We start from the raw sequence: 26,861 nt of genomic DNA on the forward strand, positions 1-26,861 counted from the left end.
GTAAGTGGAGGCAGGGAGAAGAAGCATCAGTTCAGGACCCCTCAGGCAGACGGAAGGGGAAACTTGTAGAAGACGGAGGCAGGAGATGTTCAACAAGCCCCGAGAGTCAAAAAACTTCTCAGCGCCTATTGGGCTGCTTGATTTTCCTGCCTATGTGAGTCCTTTAGGTCAGGGCAGCTGGTAAGGCACAGAGGTTGAGAGGCTCTCGGGGTAAATGTCCTCGAGACGGGGGATCCACTTGGATTGACTGCTCCTGAACACCATGGTCTGTGCTGGTATGTACAGCAATATATGTTCTTCCTCACTAAAACTCAAAAAATGAAGAATTTTTGTAGTGACTTCAAACATTTCTTTCGGATTGTTAGATGATATTCTTTTTTCTTGGGGGTGGCATGTTAGAATTTCTTTTTGCAAATGATAATGCTCCTCAATGGTATTTTTATTCCATTTTTAAATTTATTTGTTTATTTATGGCTGAGCCGGGTCCCCACTGCTGTGAAGGTTTTTCTCTAGTTGTGGTGAGCAGGGGCTGCTCTCCAGACGCACGTGCAGGAGCCTCTCTTGTTGTGGAGCATGGGCTTTAGAGTGCACAGGCTTCAGTAGTTGCAGTCTGAGGGCTCAGTAGTTGTGGCAGGATTAGTCGCTTCACAGCATGTGGGGTCTTCCCAGATCAGGGATCAAACCCGTGTCTCCTGCATTGGCAGGTGGATTCTTTACCACTGAGCCACCAGGGAAGCCCCCTAAATGGTATTTTTAAAACTCCCCACTTTATAAAGTTTTTAAAAAAAAGCGAAAAAGGTAATTCTTTACCAATCTCCCTTATATTCTGTTTTTTATTTTCCTGGTCCACAAAATCCCAAAGTCTGGGAACCAGCTTCCCTCCATCCCCCTGTGTTTTCTACACTAACCTGCCCTCTGTGAGCTGAGCTGCTTTGGCAGTCGGCTTCTTTAGCCATGCGGCTTGGGTGACAGACTTTGCCTGTCTCCCTGCAGGTGGGGACATGCTCCCTCACAGTCACTGCTGAAGTTGCAGCCTGCGGGGCCTGTGGTGGTTTCCACACTCTCTCCAGCTTCTATCACCCTTCAGTGGCAGCACCAACCACCCACCTGTGGGTTTTCCAGGTGTCCAAGGGCAGGGCAGGAAGTTCTACCTGTGCCCACCGCTCCTCCCACCCTGAGAACAACTACCCTCTTGCAGGCTTTCAAAAAGTCCATTGTGGGGGTGGAGGGTGGATAGGGAGTATGCAAGGGACTTTGAATTCATATAATACAGCAGGGAGCTTGGGATACAGACAGAACCTTATAAAAGACATGGTGGGGCGGGGGTGGGTATGGCTCTGCTGGAACCTCTTGTCCATAGGAATCTTGGCTTAAACCATTCTCTTGGGCTATGCTGGGAATATCACTGACATCCTGGAATCTTTCATGTCTGCATTAGTTTAACACAAGTCAAAGGTTCAGACTAACAGCTCTACCTGTGCTCAACTGCTGTGGGAAAATGGTGCTTTGGATCACTAAAGAAAGAACTCCCTTTGGTTGGAGAGTTAGGAAGATCTTGTTGAGTGACACAGACCGAGGGGGGAGCCCATGTCCTAAATATGGTACTTCGTACCTAGTGGGAACCCAATGTGTGTTAAACTGAATCAAAGACACAAACAGAGTCTCTCTCCCCATCCTCCACTGGGATACAGTGAGGAAAACATTGAACAGGGAGCTAGAACCTGCTTCTAGTCCCAACTCTGACCCTAGTTTACAACATAACCTTGAGCAATCATTTCATCTGTGTGAGACTTGGTTTCCCCATTCTACGTGATTTTTCTTTTGCTCCACCAGGTTGCTGCAGTGCTCTTAGATAAAGCAGATTTAAACAGCACCAAGAAGCCCTGCTTGTACCAAAAGTGATAAGAAGATGCTCCTTTTAGGGATGGTCTTTACACATCTTTCCTCTCTTTCCTCGCCTAAGGAGACTATTCTGGAAACTTGGAAGCAAAGAGGAGAAAGTCAGAGTGTCAGAGAACAGCCTAGTGGGGGCAAAGAGTTAGACATCCAGAAAACTCCATGGGCACTGCTCCCCAGGAGTGATCTCCAGAACATCCTCCATCCCCACCCCTAATGCCCTTCAGCTCTCCCCACCCACCATACTTGGCATCTCCATCTAAGAAGTTCCGGTGTCCTAGTTCTTCCCCCAGAAGTTAGAATTTTCACATCCTAGATTCCAGGGAAACATTCGTTAGCAGATTTTTGAAAGCTCAAAATAGATGATAAACTACTTATTTCAGATCACCACCAAGCTCAAGCTTTGCTCAGAGGGGAGATTTTACTTAGGCAAAGCCTCCCTTCCCCGCACACCTCTTTTGCACTCCCCTCGTTCTCCCAGGCATCCTTCATCCCCAGTGGGGATAGGTGAGACAGGATGGAGGAAGGGAGACGGAGGGAGAACATGGAAAATCGGAGCTCACAGCACGCTGGTGGAACTGCCGCAGGTAGCTTGGCAGGGTTCCAGCTCGGAGGCAAGTGGCAGGGTTCCTTTATAGACTCATTATGCGCAATGGGGAGATAAGAAGGTGCAGCTATGACAGAGCTTGAAAACATGCGCTTTGCCTCCAACCTGAGTGCTATCTGTTAGAATCAGTGCCAGGTCTTCCTGCAACACTTAATTTCAGAAACCAGTGCCATCATAAAAGAAAATGCACCCTTTCATCTGCTTTCTGGATCAATTGCCCTCCACACTCTTTCAGGGGTGCTGCCGACCTCCCACTTCTGAAAATGAGGTTCCTGATAGCAAAACATCCCCCTGGGTGTTAGCCTGGGGGTGTTCTGACAACTCCGTGTGTTACTCATCTGAGTTTTTGCTTTATCAACACCTTATTCTTTCATTTTCCATCATTTACTATCCCTTGGGTATGAGTTGCTGATGGTGAACCCCAAAGAAGGCAATCCTGAAGAAACCAATTTGAAAGACAGCAAAGCAGAAGACTTTTCCTGTGACAAGTTCTAAAATCTCCACTTTGGTCAGTGAGTCTCAGAAAGAGCTGAACTGGACTAGGAGGAGGAGAAGACACAGCAGCAACTCTGTCTGCTTCCCACGCCTCTGCCGCCCCCTTCACACTTCTCTGATTACTCTCGGAGAGTTCAGAGGCTAAGAAACTAAGAAATCAAGTCCCTTCCAAATCCAAAAATCCCTCTCACGGCTGTCAAATGGAAAACACTGGAGTCTTTCCAGGCAACTGGGTGTTGGCTGTGGATCGGGACGATGAGATAGAGAGACTTCTGTTGGATCCCATTGACTTATAATGTGAGAACCAGAGGCAAATTGGACGAAAACTCAATTTCCTGCATACTTGTGAAAACCCCACCAAACCCACAGCTTCCCTGAAACTGTGAAGATCACCTGCAGGGTCCCTTTGGAGCGTCTTTTCACTCCAGTAGATTAATTCTCCAGGCCCTGTTGTGATGGACTGATCCCTGGGGACATGAGCCACCACAGAGGGCTCTGCCCGGTCAAGGCCCACTCAAGGCCATCATCAATCACTCTGCCCATCTATTAGACACAGTTAGTTAGTTTAGGATCTTCTCCAACCATTATGCTGAGTTACACTGAGTCTTGGGTAGTGACCAGAGAGGTAAAGAGGTATCATGGGTGATTATCTTTCCTAATCCCAGTGAACTCCCTGACGTCACCTGCTTATAGAAAGCAATACATAGTCTTGTTCTGGGAAGAGAGAGCCCTTTATGATGAACTAGAAACCCTTCAAACTTTCATTACTTAGCTTCACCTCCCAGTCAGGAAGTTTGAAGACAAGTGCTTATCTTCCTATCTCACGGAGACCAGGAGTGCTTCAGAGATGGGTGTACAGTTACACAACAGGACACTGGCTAAACCCTGACACAGGAATGGTCCTCTGACCCTCCCCTGGCACTCTTTCTACAAAACAGTACTACACACTTCCCGGGGATGGGAGAGAGAACAGACTATAGGTGATGGAAAAGGTGATGCTGTGGTCCACACATACACTTGAACCTCCTTATCAACCATCTGATGGGGCACTGGGGGCTGGAGTACTTAGCCTTAGCCCCCTCCCCGTGACATGTCACATGGCCCTCTCCTGGGGGAAAAACAACCCGACACTAATGAATATATCACTGGCAATGAAAACGATCAAAGCTGTAGTGCCAGTTGCATAACTCGTTTGTGGAAAGTGTTTCATAAACATTTCACAAGAAGGAGAATTTCAAAGCGTGAACATCTCCCAACCTGCCTTCAATTACAGGCAAGATTTTTTTTTTTTTGGTTGTTATTTCTCCCTCCCCCTACCCACCCGCCCCTTCTATACTTCTCCAGAGCAGTGAGGAAGAGTTTCTGTTTTGTAACTGATCTATAAAAGGGTTGATAAACGTTTTGCTAATGAACAATCCTAAAAATACAGTCCCAGTGGTGGAATAGGGAAGGCAGGTAACTCAGATGAACAAGGCTGAGAGTCCCCTAAGAGATGCTGGCTGTATTTTTGCCCAAGGGACTCCCCTTTCTCCATGGCTCATGACTGCTTCCCATGATTCCAAGGCTCCTGCCCCCTTGGCTCCCCGTGGGAAGTGCCTGGGGAGAAGAGGTGGACTGGATGAGGTCTAGTCAGGTCTATGACAGGCCAGCCTACATGCACCTTCTTTAAAAAACAGTTTTGTGACTGTTTTCTTTTCAGTTAGGTGTGCTGGGTCTTCATTGTGGTGTGAGGGTTTTCTCCGCTGTGGTGAGTGGGGGCTACTCTCTTTTACAGTGCATGGACTTCCCATTTTGGTAGCTTCTCTTGTAGAGTGGGCTTCCCAAGCACCTTAGTGGTAAAGAATCTGCCTCCAGTGCAGGAGATGTGGGTTCGATCCCTGGGTTGTGAAGATCCCTGGGAGAAGGAAATAGCAACCCACTCTAGTATTCTTGCTTGGGAAATCCCACGGACAGATGAGCCTGGTGGGCTACAGGCCATAGTGTCGCAAAAGAATTGGATACGACTTAGCAACTAAACAGGAGAAGGCAGTGGCAACCCACTCCAGCACTCTCGCCTGGAAAATCCCATGGACGGAGGAGCCTGCTAGGCTGCAGTCCATGGGGTCACTAAGAGTTGGACAAGACTGAGTGACTTCACTTTCACTTTTCACTTTCATGCATGCATTGGAGAAGGAAATGGCAACCCACTCCAGTGTTCTTGCCTGGAGAATGCCAGGGACGGCAGAGCCTGGTGGGCTGCTGTCTATGGGGTCGCACAGAGTCGGACACGACTGAAGCGACTTAGCAGCAGTAGCAGCCGCAACTAAACAGTAAGAAATCTTGTACAGCACAGGCTCTAGATGTTCAGGCTTCAAGAGCTGCAGCACATTGGCTCTGTAGTTGTGACCCACTAGCTTAGTTGCTCCAAGGCATGTGAAATCTTCCCAGATTAGGGATGGAACCCCTGTCCCCTGCATTGGCAGGTGGATTCTTATCCACAGTACCACCAGAGAAGTTCCTAGATAGATGCACCTTTGCCTGTACACTTTGGAATCTTCTCTGGGACAGCACTGAACTTCTAAACGAAAGAGTGATGAAGTGAGGAGACATGAAGTCCTTTAATAAACATACAATTTCTTAGGAGGGTGGGGCCACTTGGAGTTGTTCCTTCCTGAAAAGAAGCTTTCCATAGAGGCCTCCTTGTTTTTCCTGCTTGTACCTCCTCTGGAAATGCAACATGCTTATCAGTCCTGTTATTTAATGCTTTGGCTTCAGTTCTTAGCACATAGCACTGCTAGTGCTGACACATGTCTGAAAAAACCCCATCATTTTAAGCCCATAAAAGTTTTCTTCTCCCTCTGGCGTATAGGTCCGTGCATTCAAGTTTAAAACTCTAGGAAGGGGCTGTGCTCTCTGGGAGATCACATCCTCATGGATTATTTTCAGTTCCTAGGACTTGAACCACTTTAACCACTGTACTGCTTTCTAGCCCTCTGGAGACACCAGCAGCATCTGCTTCCAGTGAAGAGCTGGATTAATGCTAGCTCTCTTTTTAGACCCTGATTTTTTTTTTTTTTTTTGCCTCTCCACTTAACTTGCAGGATCTTAGTTCCCTAACCAGGGACTAAACCTGGGCGGTGGCAGTTAAAGTGCTGAGTCCTAATCACTGGACAGCCAGGGAATTCCTAACCTTGATCTCTTGTGAATCAGTCTTCTAGTTATTCTGGCCACCTACCTGATTGACAAGAGGCGTGGAGTGCCTCTCTGATTCTTTGACTGGGAAGGAGTGTCACAGAGAACTGTTGATTCATCCCCATAAATGGCTGTTTTGCCCCCCAAATAAGTGAAATGGCCGGAAATAGGGGTGGGGAGGGCTGGGGCTAGAAAGGCTGAGCATGGAATCAAACTCTGAAAACATTTTGCCAGTGGCTATTCTTGGGAACTATCTGATGTGTGAATGCTGGTTGTCATCACACTGGGTTCTTCTGCATACACTGGGCTGCCTATCATGGAAGGACCTTGTGATTCATTTCAGAGCAGGGGTTGGGGGAAAAAAAGAACACATCCAGGAAACAAGCACAAGGCTCAGAATTAACCAGGAGACCTGACTTTGGGCTCCATGTCTGCCTCTAAAGACCTGCATGATCTTATATTCAGTTATTTCACTCATCTCTCTAGGCCTAGACTATGCATCCATGAAAGGAAGAAAATACACCGGATGGAATCTACTTAAGAAATTTGTCATGTATAAAAGAGAGAGTTGGAGTTGATTTGTGAGCACACAGGTATGTCTATTGAGTCACTAGACCCACTTTACAGATGAAAAGACTGAGTCTTAGAAAAGTTAAGAAACTTACTAAAAGTTACTTACTGCTGGTAAATCTGGGATTTTAATCCACATCTATCTGATTGCATAGTTCTACATAAACCTGACTACTATATGTGATAAAACTATAGACTCTTCAAGGTAGCTTTGTGCAGATTATTGTCAAGTGTATGGCAGATATTCAACAAGTATTGATTCCTCCCCTTTCCCATCAGAACTCAAAGGAAGTACAGATATAACCTGATTCAAATGGTTCATTTTATAGCTCTGACTCTGAGAAATCACCTATCAGGGCAACCCAGCTAGAGATGCAGCCAAGCCAAGTCTGGAGACCAAGTCAGGGCCCCTAAGAACAGGTCTTCTAACTTTCCACCCAGTATTCAGTCCACTCCCCTACACAGTGGCATCACTCTGTCTTCTGTTTCTATCACTCTGGGGCTGTTGCCCGTTCTAGCTCCTGAAGTAACTCAGTAGTAACACTGATCCCATTGCTCTAATAAGATTTAATCTCAATCCTGATTCAGAGTTCTCCATTACTACACAGGGCAAGGTTTAGATGCAGATAAAGCACACATATACCTGATGTATAACCTGATGCACTTGGTTTGGGAACCAGCATTTTTGTATTTCCTTGACTTTCACACGGACAAATTAACTCCAGAGGGGTTGACATTTGCTCTTTTCCTCCCTCATCATGAGGAAGAGAGATGGGGCAGGGAAAGAGAAGGCTCAGCCACACCACGATATTCTCACATTAGTGTATATTGTACTCTGGGGTCCAAAGGAGACTAACAAAAGGACGGACAGATGCCCAGCTCATCCTGGACACACTGGCACATATGCACACACAGCACCAACTTGCAGTCACGAAGTGCTACGTAGATTAGTTCCAAGAGCATCAGTTCAAGAAAGGGAAAAAGTAATATTTTAGAAATACTTTAGGGCTTCCCTGGTGGCTCAGTGGTAAAGAACCACTTGCCAGTGCATGAGACACAGGTTCTATCCTTGGACCAGGAAGATCCCACAAGTCACAGACCAACTAAGTCTGTGTGCCATGATTACTGAGCCTGTGTTCTAGAGCCTGGGAACCACAACTACGTGCCACAGCCAATGACGCACATGTGCCTAGAGCAAGTGCTCCACAACAAGAGAAGCCACTGCAATAAAAAACCCACACACTGCAACTAGAGGCTAGCTCCTGCTCACCACAATTAGAGAAAAGTCCATGCGGCAACAAAGACCCAGCACAGCCAAAAATAAATAAATAAAATTATAATAAAAATAGAAGTACTTTCAAATGTATCATCATTTATTCTTCATGGTAGTCAATGAGGGAAATAATCTTATCAAACCATTTTTACAGATGTAGGCACCAAGACTAGAGAAATTAATAGGCCCATCACAGAGCCAGGAAGTGCAGAGCCTGACTCTCTATTTGGATCTTTGGCCCCCAGACCCTCCCTTCTTTTGCCTATACCACTCTGTAAGCCATCCCATTCTGTTTCCACCCAGAATTTGCCACGCTGTCTTCACATGTGGTACACAGTTGGTGTACAGGTTTCCACGAGCGGAGCCTGAGATTTCTACACAGATGTGGGGCTGGCATAGTGATCAAAAGTAAACTTTCAACAAGTCTGAATGGGATTCTCTTTGGCATCCCCTGGGGAACTGCCTGTGACCTGGAAGCCTGTCTCTGGAAGCCTGAGCGTTGGCTATAAATCCAAGTAAAAGGTTTTCCCTGGTAACGTTCATCTTTGAGAATAGTCTTCTAAGTAAGGCTGAGGTCCTTGTCTCTTGTATTCTTCTGGTGCCCTGGATAAAGTGATGTGCCTCTGTGGCCCTCTGATCCTGCGTTTGCTCTGGTAGCAGTGGAGCATACGGTCTTCCAAGTGGCTTTAAATAAACATAGCTTTTTCTGCCCCATAAAGCTCCCCTTTGCAGTTTAGTTCAATAAACATTTAGTATGCACCTATTGTATACCAAGAGTAACTGTGACACAAAGGTGAACAGGGACCTCCCAAATCAATTAGGAGATGGCAAGTAAAAATGCAGTCACCTACACAGCCTGGCTAGGAGGGGTGTTTGGGGGAGAAGGGATACATGTATGTGAATGGCTGAGACCTTTGCTGTCCACCTGAAGTATCACAGCATTGTTGATCAGTGCCACTCCAATATAAAATAAAAAGCTTAAAAAATAGGTAAGTAATGAATTGAAATTTTAAAAAAATCACCAAAAAAAAAACCACATCACCTACAGCGCAATACTGAAGGCAATAGGAAGGCGGTGCTGCGGGGGTCACATGGGAAGGTTGTAAGTTGCTTTGTCAGGGCAGAGGACAGATAACCAGAAAAAGAGGGGCCAGATAGGAAGGCTCCAGAGAAGAGAAGTGGGAACCTCTGAGGAACCTTGAAGAATGAACAGGGGTTCAGCAGAAGGGAAAGCAGGGCATGCCAGGAAGTGGGGGCAGCTTGTCCACAGTCACAGATGATGAAACGACTTCATGTTCAAGAGCAACGAGCAATTCAGTGCTGCCGCAGCGTGGAGTAGGAGAGGCTGGGGCAAGCAGCCAGGGCCTGATGACAGAGCCCCTGCGGATCACACAAAGAAGCTGAGGCTGGACTCGGGGACAAAGTGTAACTCGAGCAAAGGGCAGGGACATGCGAGATTTTCATGTAGTTCGGTTATGCTAACAGCTGTACGGGATTTGGATTTGAAGAGGCAATACCTGTGAGCAGGGGAATTAATTAAAGAGCTGTTTATCACGACAGTCTAGGTAAAGAGCTGCTGAGGACATGCCTAAGGCCAAAACAGTAAGAACGGAGAGGCAGATATTGGAATGGCAAGTTTTTAGGATCGAAAATATATTTCCACCCCTAAAGGTTTATCCTCTGTAACAAAGGACTATTTCAGGAATTTTCTGTTGAATGCCTGCAGGACACAAAGAACTAACACAGAAAAAATTTTGAAAGAACGGAGTCAATCCAATTGCTAAGAACAGAGGCATGGAGGGTATTTGGGGTTCCAGAAGGTATTCACTAAGTCAAATATTTCTGCAATGTCCAAATTATTCATTTTAAATTAGAAAAAAAAAGATTAAAAAGATTAAAAAGAGAAAGAACTTCAAATTTCAGTGCTTGAGTTTGGAAGATTTCAGTTCCTAAGGTATTCAAGTTAGTGATAGTTTCCTCTTTTACCTGGTGAAAGAAATGTCTTGAGACATTTAGGGGCACATTTTCTAAATAAACACACATATATGCAGATAGATATGTTTGTTGTGCGTGTGTATGTGTTTCAAATCAATAACTGGGAATCCATCTCCTTCTCCTACCACAACTTGAGTCATCATCTACCAAGAGGCCACACCTGGATGTGGCCTACAGCCCTCACTTATACCTTTCCAAGAAGTTCTACAGTTTACAAAGCACTTTCAAACATATTAGTTTGGTTGATTTTCAGAATATTCCCATGAGATTGAAAAGGCAAGTGATGCTATTCCTATTTTACTATTGAGGAAAACAGGTTCATGAAAGGTAAATGATGTATCCAAGGTACATGGCTGGCTAGCAGGAAGGCTCTGATTTGAACTCAGGTTATCTGATTTGAAAGTCAATACATCTTTCAAATTTCTAGGATTTTCTGAGGAATCTTCCCAAATAAGTGGATTTTCAGTCCCTGAAATCTATCTCTTACAGATCCAAAGACTTTATTTCAGTTTTGGATAGCTATTTGTTGGTTTCATTTTTTTTCACCTTCCAGTATTTTAATGGGGATTGCATTATCTACAGATTAATTTGAGGGAAATAGGCAACTTTATTATGGTAGATCTTCTAAATTATAAATTTAGCCTATTATTTGAATATTCTAATTTCTCTCAGCAATGTTTTATAGTTTTCAATAGAAGTATTGCACCTCTAGGATTTGATTTTTCTGATATTGTTGTAAATGTGTTTACAGTTTCATTTTTAACTTGTCTGCTGTGGAATATAGACATACACTTGCTTTCACATACTGATCAGATAATCATTAACTTTATTACTTGCACTTATTAATTCTAATAACTTCCTTGTAAGATCTTTTGAATTTTCTGTTTACACAATTTGGTCAATAGTTTTCTGTGAATAAAGATAGTTCTACTTTTTTTCCAAACTTTACACTTTTTATTTTTATTTTCTACCTTTACCTTATTGCTCTGGCTTAGACTTCCAAGATAATTGGATAAAAGTAATGGTAGTGGATATTTTTGTCTTCTTCTCAATGTCACATTTCATCATTAAGTATGTTAGAGGTTGGTATTTTTTTAAAAGATATCCTTTATCAGATTAAAAACATTTTTTTTTTCAATTTCTAGTTACTGAACTTTTTAAATTTTAAAGCCATGAATGGGTGTTTAGTTTTGTCAAATGCTTTTTTCCTTCATTTTTTTTTTGAGATGACCACATAATTTTTAGCTTCTGTTTGTGATCAATTATACAACTAACATTTTATTATAAAATCAACTTTGCCTTCTTGGAATAAATCCTATTATATGACTTTCTTCTCTTCCTCTTTCCTATTGGTTTCATTTTTGAACAGAGATCTTGTATCATATACATCTCTACTTTCCCCTAAAGAGTACCTGACAAAGAACTCACAAAAAAGAAAATGATAAGCCAGTATTACTGATGAACATAGATGCAAAAATCTTCAACAAAATATTAACAAACTGAATCCAACAATACGTTAAAAGAATCATACACTGTGACCAAGTGGGATTTATTCCAGGGCTGCAAGGATGGTTCAATATTCACAAATCAAGAAATGTGATATATCACATTTAATTTATTAAAGAATAAAAAGTCATATGATCATCTCAATACAAGCAGAAAAAGCTTTTGATGGAAGTCAGCATCTATGACAAAAACTCTCCACAAAGTGGGTAGAGAGGGAACATACCTCAACACAATAAAGGCCATATATAACATATCCATAGCTAACATCATACTCGGTGGTGAAACACTGAAGGCATTTCCTCTAAGATTAGGAAAAAGATGAGGATGCCCACTTTTATTCAACACAGTCTTGGAAGTCCTAGCCACAGCAACTAGAAAATGAAGAAATAAAAGATACCCAAACCAGAAAGGAAGAAGTAAAACTGTCACTGTTTGCAGTTGATATGATACTATACATAGAAAATCCTAAACACATCACCAAAAAAGTTCTAGAGTTTATCAATGAATTTGGTGAAGTTGCAGGATATAAAATTAATATACAGAAATCTCTTGCATTTCTAAGCAATAACAATGAACTATCAGCAAGAGATATTAAAACAATCCCATTTAAAATCACATCAAAAAGAATAAAATACCTAGGAGTAAATCCAATTAAGGAGGTAAAAGACACGTACTCAAAACTGATGAAAGAAATTGAAGATGACATAAACAGATGGAAGGGTACAACATGTTATGGATTAAAATAATTAATATTGTTAAAATGATCAAGGCAGTCTATTGATTCAATGCAATCCCTATCAAAATACCAATGGCATTATTCACAGAACTAGAAGAGGTAATTTTAAAATTTGTACGGAAGCACAAAAGGCCTTGAAGAGACAAAGTAATGTTGAGAAAATAAAGAGCTAAAGGTAGCATGATCCTCCTGACTTCAGACTATACTACAAAAATACAGTAATAAAAAAAAAAATCACAAAAACACCATGGTAATGGCACAGAAACAGACACATAGATCAATGGAATAGAATAGAAAACTTAGAAATAAACTCATGGATTTACTGTCAGTCTACAACACTGGAGGCAAGAATATACAATGATGAAAAGGTGGTCTCTTCGATAAGAACTTCCCTGGTGGCTCAGATGGTAAAGAATCTGCCTGCAATGTGGGAGACCCAGGTTTGGTCCCTGGGTTTGGCACGTCCCCTGGAGAAGGAAATGGCCACCCACTCCAGTATTCTTACCTGGAGAATTCCATGGACAGAGGAGCCTGGCAGGCTACAATCCATGGGATCACAAAGAGTCAGACACAATTGAATGATTCATACTTTCAATAAGTGGCACTGGAAAAGCTGGGCAGCTACATGTAAAAGAATGAAATTATAATATTTTTTTCACACATATACAAAATGGGTCAAAGACCTAAATGTAAGACCAAAACCCATTAAACTCCTAGAAAAAAACATAGGAAACACTCTTTAATATACATTGTAGCAATATTTTTGGGGGATCTGTCTCCTAAGGCAAAATAAAATTTTAAAAATTAAATAAACAAATGAGACCTATTTAAGCTTAAAGGAAACCTTTGACAAACATAAAGACAACCTACTGAATGGGAGAAAATATTTGCAAATGATATTTGCAAATGACCAATAAGGGGTCAATAACCAAAATATATAAACAACTCATACAACTTAATGTAAAAAAATCATACAACTCGATTAAAATCTGGGAAGAAGAACTGAATAGACATTTTTCCAAAGAAAACACACAGATGGCCAACAGACACATGAAAAGTATGCTCGACATTGCTAATCATTAGAGAAATGCAAATCAAAACCGCAGTGAGATACCACTTCATGCCTGTCACAATGGCTATCATCAAAAAAATCATAAATAACAAATGTCAGTGAGGATGTAGAGAAAAGAGAACCCTTGTGCACTGTTGCTGTAAATGTAAATTGGTGCAGCCACTGTGGAAAACAGTATGGAGATTCTTAAGAAAACTGAAAATAGTACTACTGTATGATTCTGCAATTCCAGCACTAGGTATATATCCAAAGAAGATGAAAATGCTAATTCAAAAAGATACATGCTCGCCAATGTTCATAGCAGCAATTACTTACAACTGGCAGTATATGGAAGCAACCTGTCCATCAACAGATGAATGGATAAAGAAGTGGAATATGTATACGAGTGGACCATTACTCAGTCATAAAAATAATGAAATTTTGCCATTTGCAACAACATGGATGGATCTGGAGGGTGTTATACTTATTGAAATGAGTCAGAAAGAGAAACAAAAATACTGCATGTTACCACTTTATATTTAGAATCTAAAAAATATTGAGTTGGCCAAAAAGTTCGTTCCAGTTTTACCATAACTTTTTTGGAAAAACCCAAATGAGCTTTTTGGCCAACCCAATTAAACAAATGAATGAATATAACAAAACAGAAACAGACTCACAGATAAAGAGAACAAACTAGTGGGGAGAGGGAAGGAGGGGAGGAACAAGACAGGGGTAGAGGACTAAGAAGTACAAACTACTATGTATAAAATAAACAAGCTACAAGGATATATTGTACAGCACCCAGACTATAGCCAGTATTATATAATAAATAATAAATGAAGTATAATATATAAGTGTTTTGAATCACTATGTTGTCTACCTGAAACTGATATAATATTATAAATAAACTATGCCTCAATTAAAAAAGAAAACAACCAACACATCTTTCAAAATTCCTAAGATTTCCTGAGAAAGCCTCCTCAAATAAGTGCATTTTCAATCACTAAAATCTATTCTTTGTAGCTCCAAGTCTTTCTTTTAGTTTTGAGTAGATATTGATTGATTTCATTTTTGAATAGAGATCTTGCTAAAAAGTATTATACACATCCCTTCTTTGCCTTAAAGGGTACCTGAAAGATAATTCAGTCAATGATGCAATCACAATTGTGAACACATTCTAAAAGCAATCATGCCCTCAGGGACACTGAAGTGTTTGGCCTCTGTTGGCTGTAGCACTAAAAGGCTCTGAATTGCCTTTTTTTTTTTTTGCCACTCTGTTTTTTTCCACTTTTTTTGCCTCCTTTCTCACAACAAGGTTTTTATCCTACTGTTGGTATCCTTGCTTCTAGCAGCGGCCCCCCCACCCATGCCAGTTTAACTTCGCAACTTTTATTTGCTAAGGGCTAGAAAAACCAGATAGTTAAGTTTGTTACAACTGCTTCTAAAATAAGAGTTTAGGGCTCTTCAGAAACCATCTGGCTCCAAGTCTCATTGGCTTCCTTCTTACTCTCAGTTGGATTCTAAATAGGTGAGGCTGCGGGCTCTCTGGATAACTGAGGCACTGCAATGGCTCTGAGCAGCTGTCTGACATGGGGTTTGCCTTTTGGTTCAAATTTTACTGAGTACATATCTATCCTGTTACCCTTATTAGCCTGGGACAGGACTCCAGGCAAAATGGTTGGCTGAACCCACACAATTGACAGTAAGCTAAATTCTCTAAGGCTGAGGAGCAGTTACCAAATTAATTGCCAAAAGGCAGTGAACTTAAGCCAAGGGACTTTCTGACAGTATATCTGTTTCCCTACTTATAAAATGAAAATCATCTTTGAGTCCTGCCCAGGTCTCAAGGATTTAGGGATAAATGTCTATAAAACCTGGGCTTCCCAGATGGCGCAGTGGTAGAGAATCTGCCTGCCAATGCAGGAGATGCAGGAGACTCAGGTTCAATCTCCGGGTCATGAAGATCCCCTAGAGAAGGAAATGGCAACCCACTCCAGTATTCTTGCTTGGAGAATCTTGTGGACAGAGGAACCTGGTGGCCTACAGTCCATAGGGTTGCAAAGAGTCGGACACCACTACATGCCTGAGCATGCACACACATCTATAAAACCTATTCTAGGAAGGACTTCCCCTGCTTTCGTCATCAAATCAATATGAAAATGATGATTTTGCATGTGTATTACCTGGGATACTTATCTTGCTTGCCTGTCACTAAGTGCTTATTGAATAGATAGGGGCTGCTGCTACTAAGTCGCTTCAGTCGTGTCCAACTTTGTGTGACCGCATAGACGGCAGCCCACCAGGCTCCCCCGTCCCTGGGATTCTCCAGGCAAGAGTACTGGAGTGGGGTGCCATTGCCTTCTCCGAATAGATAGGGGACTGAAGCATAAATACTTTCAATAATCCTAGAATTTAGGAAACTAGGTCTCAGAGAAGTCAAAGGATTTCCCAAAAGCCATACAGCTAGAAAGTGGCAGAGCTGGTATTTGAATCTAAGTCTAAGCAGATTTGGGCTTCTCAGGTGACTCAGTGGTAAAGAATCCGCCTGCCAATGCAGGCAGTGCAGGAGATGCGAGTTCAATTCCTGGATGGGGAAGATCCCCTGTAGGAAGAAATGGTAACCCACTTCAGTATTCTTGCCTGGATAACCCCATGAGGAGAGGAGCCTGGCGGGCTACAGTTCATGGAGTCCCAGCGAGTCGGACATGACTAAGAGACTGACCACTCATGCACACGCTGACCAGACCCAGAATCAACTCCCTTCTGGGGTATCATGCTGACTTAAAAAGTCACGCCAAACTAGGCTCATTTTCTTTCATACAGGGTTTTAGAAATGAGGATCGGATGAATGCTATAATTATTATAGGTATACATATATACATGTCCCTGGAGATCAAGATGGGGTTCATAAAGGCTCAGAGAGTGTTAATTAACAAATCAATGTCATCCCAGGGGGATGTCTCCAATGGCATGCCATGGGACTCTGCTCATGATCCAGTCTTGCTAAGAATGTCATCAGTATACATTAGACTATGAAGAGATATGTACCCTGCATAATACATCTCTGTATGAGGAACAGGGTTGGCTACTACTACTGTGCACAAACATATCATGGTTAAAAAAATAATCTTGAAATGGTGCAAGGAAGGGAACAAAGTAATAAGATAAAACATAAGAGGAAATGTAAAACTCCTTTACTTAGACTATGAAAATTAACTGCACAAGTTGAGGCAGTAGTTTATAATTTTTTCAGGAAGACTTGAGAGGTGTTAACTGACACTTAAGACCATGTAAATTGAAAGTGTGATATAATTATCTTTTAAACAATCTGTAGACTACTGTATTGCACAGGGAACTGCTACTCAATATGGCGTGACAACCTATATGAGAAAAGAATCTGAAAAAGAGTGAATATATGTATATGTATAACTGAATCACTTTGCTGTACATCTGAAACTAACACAACATTGCAAATCAACTACAGTCCAGTAAAATTTAGAGAAAAAAATAAAAAAAAATCTATAGGACAGGATGTACTATTCTAATGCAGTAGAGTGTGGAGTGAGAATCCTCTACTTAACCATGCAAGTTCCACCTGGACAGGCCTGCTACTGCCTTATCTGGACTTGTAACGGCTGGAATCAAGGCACAACAAAGATACAGCACCTGCTCAATCAAATTTTGTTGAATGAGTAAATGGATAAATGAATAAATCATCCAAGGTGCTCTGGCCTAGCCAGATGTCATCTGAGTATTAAGTGTTGTACACTTGTGGATACTATACCTAAGGAGGGTGACTGGCAGACCAAAACCTATGCATCTAAAGGCAAGAAGGCAGAAACAAATTCAAAGAGTTTGTCACAGCATTGAACAAAAATAGCTGAAGCAACCTAATGTCCATTGATAGGGTAATAGAACAGTAAAATCACATTGAAACAATAGAACGGCATGCAGTCATTAACAATAATCATAATTGACCCTATGTGTAACACCAAGAGGCAATCTACAAATCTTATTTTTAAATTTCAAAACAAATTCACAAAGGAATACACACTGTATAATTTATACCTACCTACATATGTATATACACATGCATTTTTAAAACTCCACAAATATTTATAATTTCCATTTGTTCCCATATCCACATATGTGCAGAGAGAAGGTTCTTCTAGACACATACACACCATATTGATAAGAGAAATTCTCTCTGGAAAGAGGGCCGAAGCTGAATAAGGAACAAAACTCTTTGTGTTTATCTGTATCATTAAATATTTTTACAAGAAAGCATTCATGTACTTTATGTGTGACTGCTTTAAGTAAGGCAACTAGAAATCTACATGTGACTTTGTTGGAGGAATTCTGGATGTTTACACGGAAAGGGGAAGATTGAGGTGTGAGTCGTTGTGTTGTGTCAGTCATGTCTCACTCTTTGCAACTCCTTGGACTGTAGCCCACCAGGCTCCTCCATCCATGGGATTCTCCAGGCAAGAATACTGGAGTGGGTTGCCATTCCCTTCTCCAGGCGATCTTCCTGACCTGGATCAAACCCAGGTCTCCCACACTGTGGGCAGATTCTTTACCATCTTAGCCATGAGGGAGGCCCTGGTGTAGGTGGCAGGACAAGGGGCGAAAGCTGTTCTCAAATACTGAAGGGCTGTCAACTGAAGTGGACGGATTTAGGGCCTGGAGCATGTGGATTGACGACCACGGGTGACCATCACAGAGAGTGGATGGGGTCTCAGGGGAAAGAATGTCCTAACATCACAACCTGCTGAACCCTGCAGGGAACTGCATTCTGGAAAGTGAGTCCCAAATTCCTGGGAGAGTTTTGGCCAGAGGTGTGGGGCCAGGGGCCTTCTGTCAGGTATGTTGGCAGAAGAACGTTGCTCCAGGAGGTAGCTTAAGCTGGTTTTGAGGCTTACGCTGGTTTTGAGCCTCCTGACAAGTAAATCTTTATTTATTTATTTATTTTGGCAGAGTTCAGAGAGTGTTCTTTTATCAAATAAGAACATTAAAGTAACCAGTATCACCTACTCAGGTCTTCACTTCATTACATGCAATTGATATTTTAATACCCCAAAATAAAAAATCTCAGACTGTTAAAATTGAATATATTTAACTGTATAAAAATTTGCTATTTTCTTCTTTTAAAATGTTACTGCAGGAATTTCCCTGGTGGTCCAGTGACTAAGACTCCGCACTCCTAATGTGGAGGGCCTGGTTTCAACCCCTTGGTCAGGGAACTAAATCCCACATGCTGCAACTAAGACCCGGAACAGCCAAATAAATAAGTAAATATTTTTTAAAAATGCTGCTGCAGATGGTGAAAACTTAGTCGTAAAATGTTGTATTATGAATAAATTAAGTGTATCCACAGTCAGGATAGGAGAAAGGAAGAAGAAAGCCTTGGTGCTAGACAGCAGAGATCTGTGGAACCCCTCTGGGAACAGGGGACAAGTGACCTAAGGGACCCTTTTGCCCTAAGAGTCTATGTGTCTCTGACTCACTCTAGAGTTAGAAACCCAACCCAAATTTGTCTCTACAGCTGATGAAAAATAAAGTCACAGTGCTGTCAGGGGTCCCTGTGGTTGAGGTTACCCTCAACCACACTTTCTATTGAAATGGCCAGGAGAGAGGGCAGTCCTAGGAGAAGCTCAGTCCTGTCCTCCATTAAGGGGCATTTGTAAGGGGCCTCCTCTGTCCTTAGGATATGTAGCTTGGGACTGAACTCTTAACCTCAAAGGGTTTAGAAAGCCAAGTTGGCCAGAGTCCTATATGCAGACCCCGGATGCCTAGAGGGTAGGCCCTGGCACCCAGCACCCACTGAGCAAACAGCTGAGATAACTCAGCCAACAGCTCCTGGGGCCCAGCCAGTAAAGCAGTGGAGTTGGGAAATATTTACCAGAGTGGACTGGATGGAGCCCATTGTACACGCTATATGCAGACACCCAGCAAGCTCACCTCCCTGGGAAGAGGGGTGTGTTTCTGAGAATCGCTGGCTGAGAGAAAGACGACAGGGAGCACATCAGCATGAGGAGCGGAAGGTCCTGAAAAGCGGAGATGGGAGTCCTTGGCACCAGGACAGAGGGACGGGTGGATAGGTTCATCACAGCTATCCATCAGTCCATCAGTTTATTTAAGAAACACATACTGAATGTCTGCTCTGTGCTAGGCACTGCTTTACTGTAATCAATACAATACAGACTCTTTCCTCAAATATTTCCCATCTTCTGGAGGGCTACCTGGAGAAGAAGACATCTGAGCTGAGTTTGAAAAGATAAATGGTAGGGTGATGGGAAAGTGAGGATGAGGGGGTGAGGGGGTTGGAGGAGTGCAGGTAGGGCTCATTTAAAACAGTTGAGGATCTCCCTGGTGGTCCAGTGGTTACGAATCTGCCTGCCAATGCAGGGGGACACGGGTCTGATCCCTGCTGGGAAGATCCCACAAGCTGAGGAGTGAAGCCGGTGCGCTGTAACTATTGAGTCTTGTCTGTGCTCTAGAGCCTGGGAGCCGTGACTACGGAGCTCATGTGCCACAGATGCTGAAGCCCGGGCACCCCAGAGCCCGTGCTCCACAGCAAGAGAAGCCCGTGCGACAAAGCAAAGAGTAGCCCCCACTCGCCGCAACTAGAGAAAGCCGGTGCGCAACTAGAGAAAGCCGGTGTGCAACTAGAGAAAGCCGGTGTGCAGAAATAAAGACTCAGTGTAGCCAAAAATAAAATAAATTAAAAAAAAAATAAGCAACAGAGTCTAGATGCTGCCACTTCCTCTGTTCCTCCCTATCTTGAGGACACTTCCTTATTTTAAAGAGGATCATTTCTGGGTGGTACTTAGAAGCCCTTAGGACCTGGGAAGAAGAGGGCTTGGAGGTCTCCTGTGAGGTCAGACTCTCCCAGTCCTGCTCCCTCAGAGCATCCCACCCTAAGAGTGCTGGACCCTGGCTAAATGGTCAGATTCTGGGCCAAGTCCCAAACCCCAGATCCTGCTACTCCCCACCCTGCTTTATAGGAGAAGAATGTCTGTCTCTCAGTGGCCACGGGCTCGGCCAGGCTGGGGAGTGCCCCGAAGCCAGGAGGCTGTCCTCCTCTGCACTGCCCGGCCAGCATAAGGGGAAGCATCAAATTCTCAGAAAGGAAGTTGGTTCTGGTTCACCTCAGAGAGAAAGGGACTCCATGCCTTTGGGTAGCTGCATGGATTCCCCCTAGCCAGAGTGGCATTAACTCTTTCCTTCTGGCCTGGGGTCTCATACCCTAGCAGTTACACGCCCAAGAGTCCCAGCCCCAGACAGGGGGCACAAAAGCCTTCCACCACTGGCCCCAGTGGGAATCAGCATTTACGCCCAGGGACTGGGTGTTCTAACCATTCTGGGCCTCAGTTTACCAGCTCCCCAACTGGCCTGCAAAACCCACTTCCAAGCTCTCAGATGAGTCCCATCCACTTTGATGGGGTCAAGTTTAAACATTTCCTGGTTAGGATCACATTCTTTCTTTGAGAAGATGTCATCAGGGAAAGCCAAATTAATACAGAACTTACTTTAAGCAAATCCTATGGATGATGTTTGCTCTAACTCATCGTAAAAGGGCATTCTTTATATTCTCTGAAAAGATTCAGCGTAATATTGCTTTAAATAGCAGGGTCTTGGTGGAAAAAAATTAAATTTGGTTGATAAAACTTTAACTTACGTACAACATTTTGGGAACCACCCTCTCAGGTATGGTGAGCCATGCCTGTGTTTACCTGGCACCAACTGAGTCTGGCAAATTTTTCTTATTATTCCTCTAGGAACGGGCGGAGTCAGGCACAAGGGCACAAGTTAGGGCACCCAGAAGGCGGCCTGCAGTTGGGGGAATCTGAATGAACCTATCACCTGGAAAATGGTGAACCTCGGGCTTTCAGTGCCTCCCAAGAGCAGAGCAGGAAGCAGGCTGATGTGAAACAGGGCAGCTAGAATCAACTGTGGTGACAGCAACAACAGCCAGTTTATTGAGTGCTTACTATATCCCAGACAGCTTACACTCAAGATCTCATTTAATCCTCCTCCTAACAATACTATGAGGTTGATGCTATTATTTCCCCCCATTTTACAGAGGGAGACATTGAGGCTTGGGAAGGGTGAGTGACCCCAGCTCCTGGTGGTAGAGCCAAGATTCAAATCCAGGTCTGTGTGATCCCAGGGCTGGATCTCTGACCACTACACTGTCACTTGCAAGCCTAGAACCAGACACCCTGCAGTAGTCCACGCCAGCGAAGCCTGGGGAGAAAATGTTACAAGATGCCAGCGCAGGGGAGGGGCTGCCAAGACAGAGAAACAAAACAGGATGTGAATCCTTGGGAGTTGGGAGCCAAGGGGATTTTCGTGGCCTCGCAGGGAGGAGGAAGGGAGTCTTGACATTGGATCTGGAAACAAGCAGCAGAGGCCAGGGGGGCGATGGGGGCGATGGGGGCAGCCAATTAGTAGAATAAGCTGGACTTGAAGACAGGAGGCCAGCAATGGACACAGCGCATATGATCAAGTAAACACTGAATAAAGGTAAATGGACTAAGTCGGCTCTGCCACTTAATTGAAGTCACTTTATCATTTTGAGCCTAAGTTCCCTTGTTCATTGAGAATTATGACGCTTGTTTAATAGCTGTTGAGAGAGTCAAACTGTTGGCTTAATGGGGTAGGGAACTGAATGAGGCCACAGCGCCTGAGCCCTGAGCACGGCCTCCGAAGCCGCTCTTGGGCTAGACTAGGAGAGGGAAGTTTGAGGTGGAAGAGTTTATTTTCTGCCACAGCTGTGATTCTGGGAGAAGAAGAATCCTCTGGATACTAGAGCTGCCTCGACAGCCCTCCGACTGGGGGCACAGAGAAGCCAGGTCCCACCCCCAGCCCTGTGGACACACGCACAGGTAAACAGTCCTCTCCTCCCTGCTCCCTTCTCACGCACAGGAGGGGTGCCTCCTCCTCTCGGGGCAGGGGAACCCTCTGGGTGGGAACCCTGCTTCACCCCACCCCTCCCCTGGCAGCCTTCCCTGAGCCTGCAGATAGCATCTCTGCCGTGCAGGCTGGCAAGCCCTGGCCGCGAGAGGTCTGCGGTGTGAGCACCAGGGCTGGGGACCTGAGGAAAAGTACCGTGCAGACTGCAGGTAGGGGGCTCTGGGCTCGTGGAGTCGCAGGATCGCTCTATCTCAAAAACAGCCTGCCACAGGGTAGGGTCAGACAGGCCTGCTGCACATCTGAGCTCCACCTTGGGTAAATTACTTAACTGCTCTGAGTTAAACTTACCCCAGCTGTATAATGGGAGTAATCATGCTTACCTCACCTGGCTGTTGTAAGGATTACGTAATATCAAAGAAGATAGAACTTTAGGTAAAGTGCCTGGCACATTCCATCATCCACGGTTTGAATCCTGGTCCAGGAAAGTCTCTTGACCTTTCTGAGACTCTGTTTTCTCATCTGTAAATTGGGAATTCTAAAAGCTATTGCTTTGGGTTGCTGTGAGGTTCCAATGAGATACTGCTGAGGGAAGATATGGCCTACTGCCTCTCAACTCAGGATGGTATTAATTTCTTATGCCATTTGAGCCAAATCCAGTTTCTTTTTCAAGACTCCTGCTCCAAAAAGACTCCTACATGAGAGGGTGATGAACTGGCCCTTCCTTACAAGAATCTAGACCCATCAAAGGCAACTCATTCAAATCTCCAAAGAAAGCCCTCTTTTGGATCCCTGCAGAATTGGGGAGAAGCTCTGACACTTTCCTTCTCCTCTTGGGTCCTCTCTGCTCTCCACCCCACACATGAGCGGACAGGAACGTTTGGTCTCCCACTCCCCAGCTAGAGGCACCCATGGGCTTGTGCCACTGCTGCAGGTGGAAGGAGCTGGCCCCACACCCAGTGCCCCAGAGGGGCTTCGTGGTGGTGGTGGTGGCTCTAAGGTCAACCAGGGTGTCCCAGGGCCAGGCCTCCTGAGAACTCTGGCCTCCTGTTCCTACATGCTCCCCACCGTCCTGCTCTAAGGCTCAATCCATCTAAATACCGAGGCTGCTGCCGAGGCCGTGAACAGGAGACCATTGACATCTGAGCCTCAGGCCAAACAGCAGAGCATGATTGGCAAAGGAGGACAAATTCCCACCTCTCCAAAAGCGAAGACAATCATCAGTTGCTTCCCATCCAAGCTTAAGGTGGGTAAGGGGAAGCTTAGATGGAAAGATCGTGAATCTCAGAAAAAAATTTCCTTCTAGTAGCACTGGCAGCCCATCTAAACTGGTGAAAGCTCGACAGAGCAGCCACCCAGGGAGAGAAGGGGAAGAGAAAATTATGGGTTCTCATTCATCAGAAATAATAGCAGCTAATGTTTATTGGTCAATGACTCTGTCAGAGCCTATTCTGTGTCTTAACTGTAATTAACCCTTACAACATGCCTGGAAAGGAGGCCTGATGACTGTTCTCACCTTCAGGTGAGGACTGTGAAACACGGGGAGGTTGACCAACACGGACAATTGGCTCAGCCACCACGTGGGACCACCTCCTCCCAGACAGGAGGGGCCGTGGAGAAGAAGAAGCATGGAGTCTAGAGTTTGGCTGGTCTAGCCTTCAATTCCCTACTTCTGGATGAAGTGATGGTGGGAAAATTCCTTAATCTTCCAGTGCATCGGTTTTCTTCTAATCTATGGAATTGGAATGATCCCAAAGACATCACAGGAGTGCTCTAAGTAATAAAAGGAACAATAAAAATGAAGCACATTGCAATCAGCACCTGTGCACAGGCAGGATTTATTATCATTTAATAATAATAAATATTTACTACTAATAAATATTTCTATTGTTATATTATCTTGACTATGATGGGGGAATCACTTTGGAAAAAGGAGTCATTTTGTTTCACCAGTGATCTCCTGCCTCAGAATTCTGTCCTCCATCTACCTTGTGACTCAACAAGCCCAGCTTAGTCCCTGTTGAGGCTGCATTGGTTTACATACGCCTTGTTCTGACATTTTAAGGAACTTTTCAGACCTATCTCCCTGTGGAATAGCAAGCGAGTTCTCTGAGGGCAGGTCTGTGTGTGTTATTTGGGGGTGCCTTTTCCCAGTGCTGGGAAGCCTCCATATTTCACTGCCTTCTCTTTCGGTGTGGAAGAATCACAGCCACAGAAACACCTTACCCTCCACCTGCTGTAGAAGTGCCCTGTATCCCTGGTGAGTCTAGGTCAGCGGTCCTCACAGGGGGTGACAGTGAACCTGAAAGTCATTCTCTGAAATCTGTGTGGTGGTTTTTCCGTCTTAATAGCTAGGAGGTTCTATTTGCATTTACCAAGCAGAGGACAGACATTCTAGACGTCCTGTGATACAGAAGACAGTAAGAGCCAAGAAACACTTGTTTGTGTTCTGTACAACTTGCATCTGGATTTCAAATACCCACCAGACACTTGTGTCAGTAAATAGCCTGCCTATAATCACAAGAGGCTAGAACCCAATTCCAGATTTTTTTTTTTCTTTTGACTGCTCCATGCGGCAGGTGGCATCTTAGTTTCCCAATCAGGGATCAAACCCAACCAGGGATCGAACCTAAGTCCCCTGCACTGGAAGATTGGAAGTGTGAGTCATAACCACTGGACTGCTAGGGAAGCCCCAATTCCAGTTTTTAGGCGGGTACACCATACTTTTTGCACACTTTTAATATGCATTGCCTTTTTCTGGGATGCCATTTTCTGCATAAATTGAAGAAAGATTATATTTTATTTTGTTTGGAAGTTTATTAAGAGTTTGTTTAATATTTTGGAAAATCATGGCATTTGAGCTGCCAGCATAGCATACCAATATCAGTCTGTACTTGTGTCTGTCCCATTCATATAAACACCATATTATCTCATCAAACCTTCTGGGGGAGTCTTCACGAGGATTTACTTGCTGAAATATATATTATTTAATTTTTTTTCATTCTCCTTTGAATCATTATTCAAATTAGAGTATCCTACTGATTTTTACGTATGTTTTCTATAAGTTTCATTCTAGGACATTAAGGGGGTTTTATAGCACCCTTGTTACAAAGGATATTGGATCTGATAAGGCTGAGAAACACAGGTTTAGAACGAAATGGATATGTGTGACTTGGTCTCTTCTGGGACCTGCCTGTTGGCTAGAAGGGTACTTTAAAGTCTGTTCTCCACCAACTCTATGTGTGCAGGGTGGATGTATTTAATTCTGGAGCAAGGTCTTTGAAAGTCCATTATGGCAACACATCAAAACCACATCCCCCAACCAGTTAATTGAAAATAAGTTCTGGCTTATTGTTCAAGTGCAATCTTTTTAAATAAATTGTACCTTTTTAAAGGATATCACCAAAAAGTAATACTGTATTGTTGTCCTTCTTCTCTTGCTTGACAAAGAAATAAGAGATACGTTTTGATGTTCACTATATATATTTTGTCCATCTAAGCTCTCTGATAGAATTAACCACTCTCTTTGTCATTACTCTGTCTTTATAATTTTGTTATTAAATGATTTTTATAGCAATGTTTCCTAGTGTAAAAGTTTCACTTTCTTTTTGGCAGTAAAAGCACACTGAGTTAAAAACAAACAATCGTGTCTCCCTTGCGGATCTATCTATCTGACTCCTGCATCTGTGTTTTTCAATTGCTTTGGTACCTGGGCGGGGGGAAAAGAGGGATGTCATAGGTCAACATGCTAAAACCCAACCTTACTGCTTCTGGTTGAGCAAAATGTAGTTGGCTGACTCCTCAATCTCTTCCGTTAGTCTCATCCACCATCAACAATCCTGCCTCCACCTGGAAGTACAGGACCGGAAGCTGGATTCTGCTGCAGATGAAACAAGCCTCAGAGGATCAAGACTTTCACGATCCTTAATTCTCATCCTCCGAGGTCTTTCACAAGGAGGTCTCAGAATCTCCCTCCAGCTTATTGGGCCCGCTATCCCTAGCTCTGTGCACCCTTTCTGAGACTCCCTGAATCAGCCCCACTGGCATTAGTATAATGCAGGGGCCCCCCTTTCTTCCTTCCCTCCCCCTGCCTCCCCCCCAACCCCCCCCCCCCCCCCCCGCATCCTCCACTACATTATCTTCCCACCAGCTGGGAGCTCTTGTGGGCAGGACCTCGTTCTACCCCACTCTGACTCCTCCTCACTACTCAGCTAGGCACAGGTTTGTGGAACTAAATGGTCAAAAGTAGTCAATTAATTCCCTCCCTCACCCTCTGGTGCTCAGCTACAGTGGGGCTGGCCCTCCTTGGGGCTGCTCCCTGGGTGCCTGGGGAAAGACTCACTATGTCTTCACTGCAGACCTTCACTCCCCAGCTTGAGAATCTGATCCTGCCTCCATCATGGACCTCCCCACAGAAGCCTCTCCACCACTCAGAATCTTCAGAGACATTTCCTTAGGCTGAATTTTGTTGATGTTAGAGAAAGCATCCCATGGAACTGATTAAACACTACAATTGACGCATGCCGGGAGCAGTCAGAGCCCGTGGTAGCTCACAGTCAAGAAAATAGTGAAGGAAAACCCCATTTGATTCAAAACCAAATGCTCTATGGTTGGGAGCGCAGTGGGGCCCCCACTCTGGACTGGC

General features: G+C 43.9%; 1 protein-coding gene and 1 long non-coding RNA gene across 3 annotated transcripts in view; one reads left to right on the plus strand and one right to left on the minus strand.

Moving 5' to 3' along the window:
- POU2F3 (POU class 2 homeobox 3) overlaps positions 1-26,861 on the minus strand; it is an 88,672-nt gene that overhangs the window by 25,217 nt on the left and 36,594 nt on the right. The gene's annotated exons all lie outside the window — the stretch shown is intronic.
- LOC139037025 (uncharacterized) lies at positions 21,770-25,797 on the plus strand. Its single transcript, XR_011489806.1, has 3 exons — positions 21,770-22,191; positions 23,299-23,462; positions 23,739-25,797. It is a non-coding gene; the product is annotated as an uncharacterized lncRNA (long non-coding RNA).

This window comes from Odocoileus virginianus, chromosome 10 (genome assembly GCF_023699985.2).
Source record: "Odocoileus virginianus isolate 20LAN1187 ecotype Illinois chromosome 10, Ovbor_1.2, whole genome shotgun sequence".
Classification (NCBI taxonomy): domain Eukaryota; kingdom Metazoa; phylum Chordata; class Mammalia; order Artiodactyla; family Cervidae; genus Odocoileus; species Odocoileus virginianus.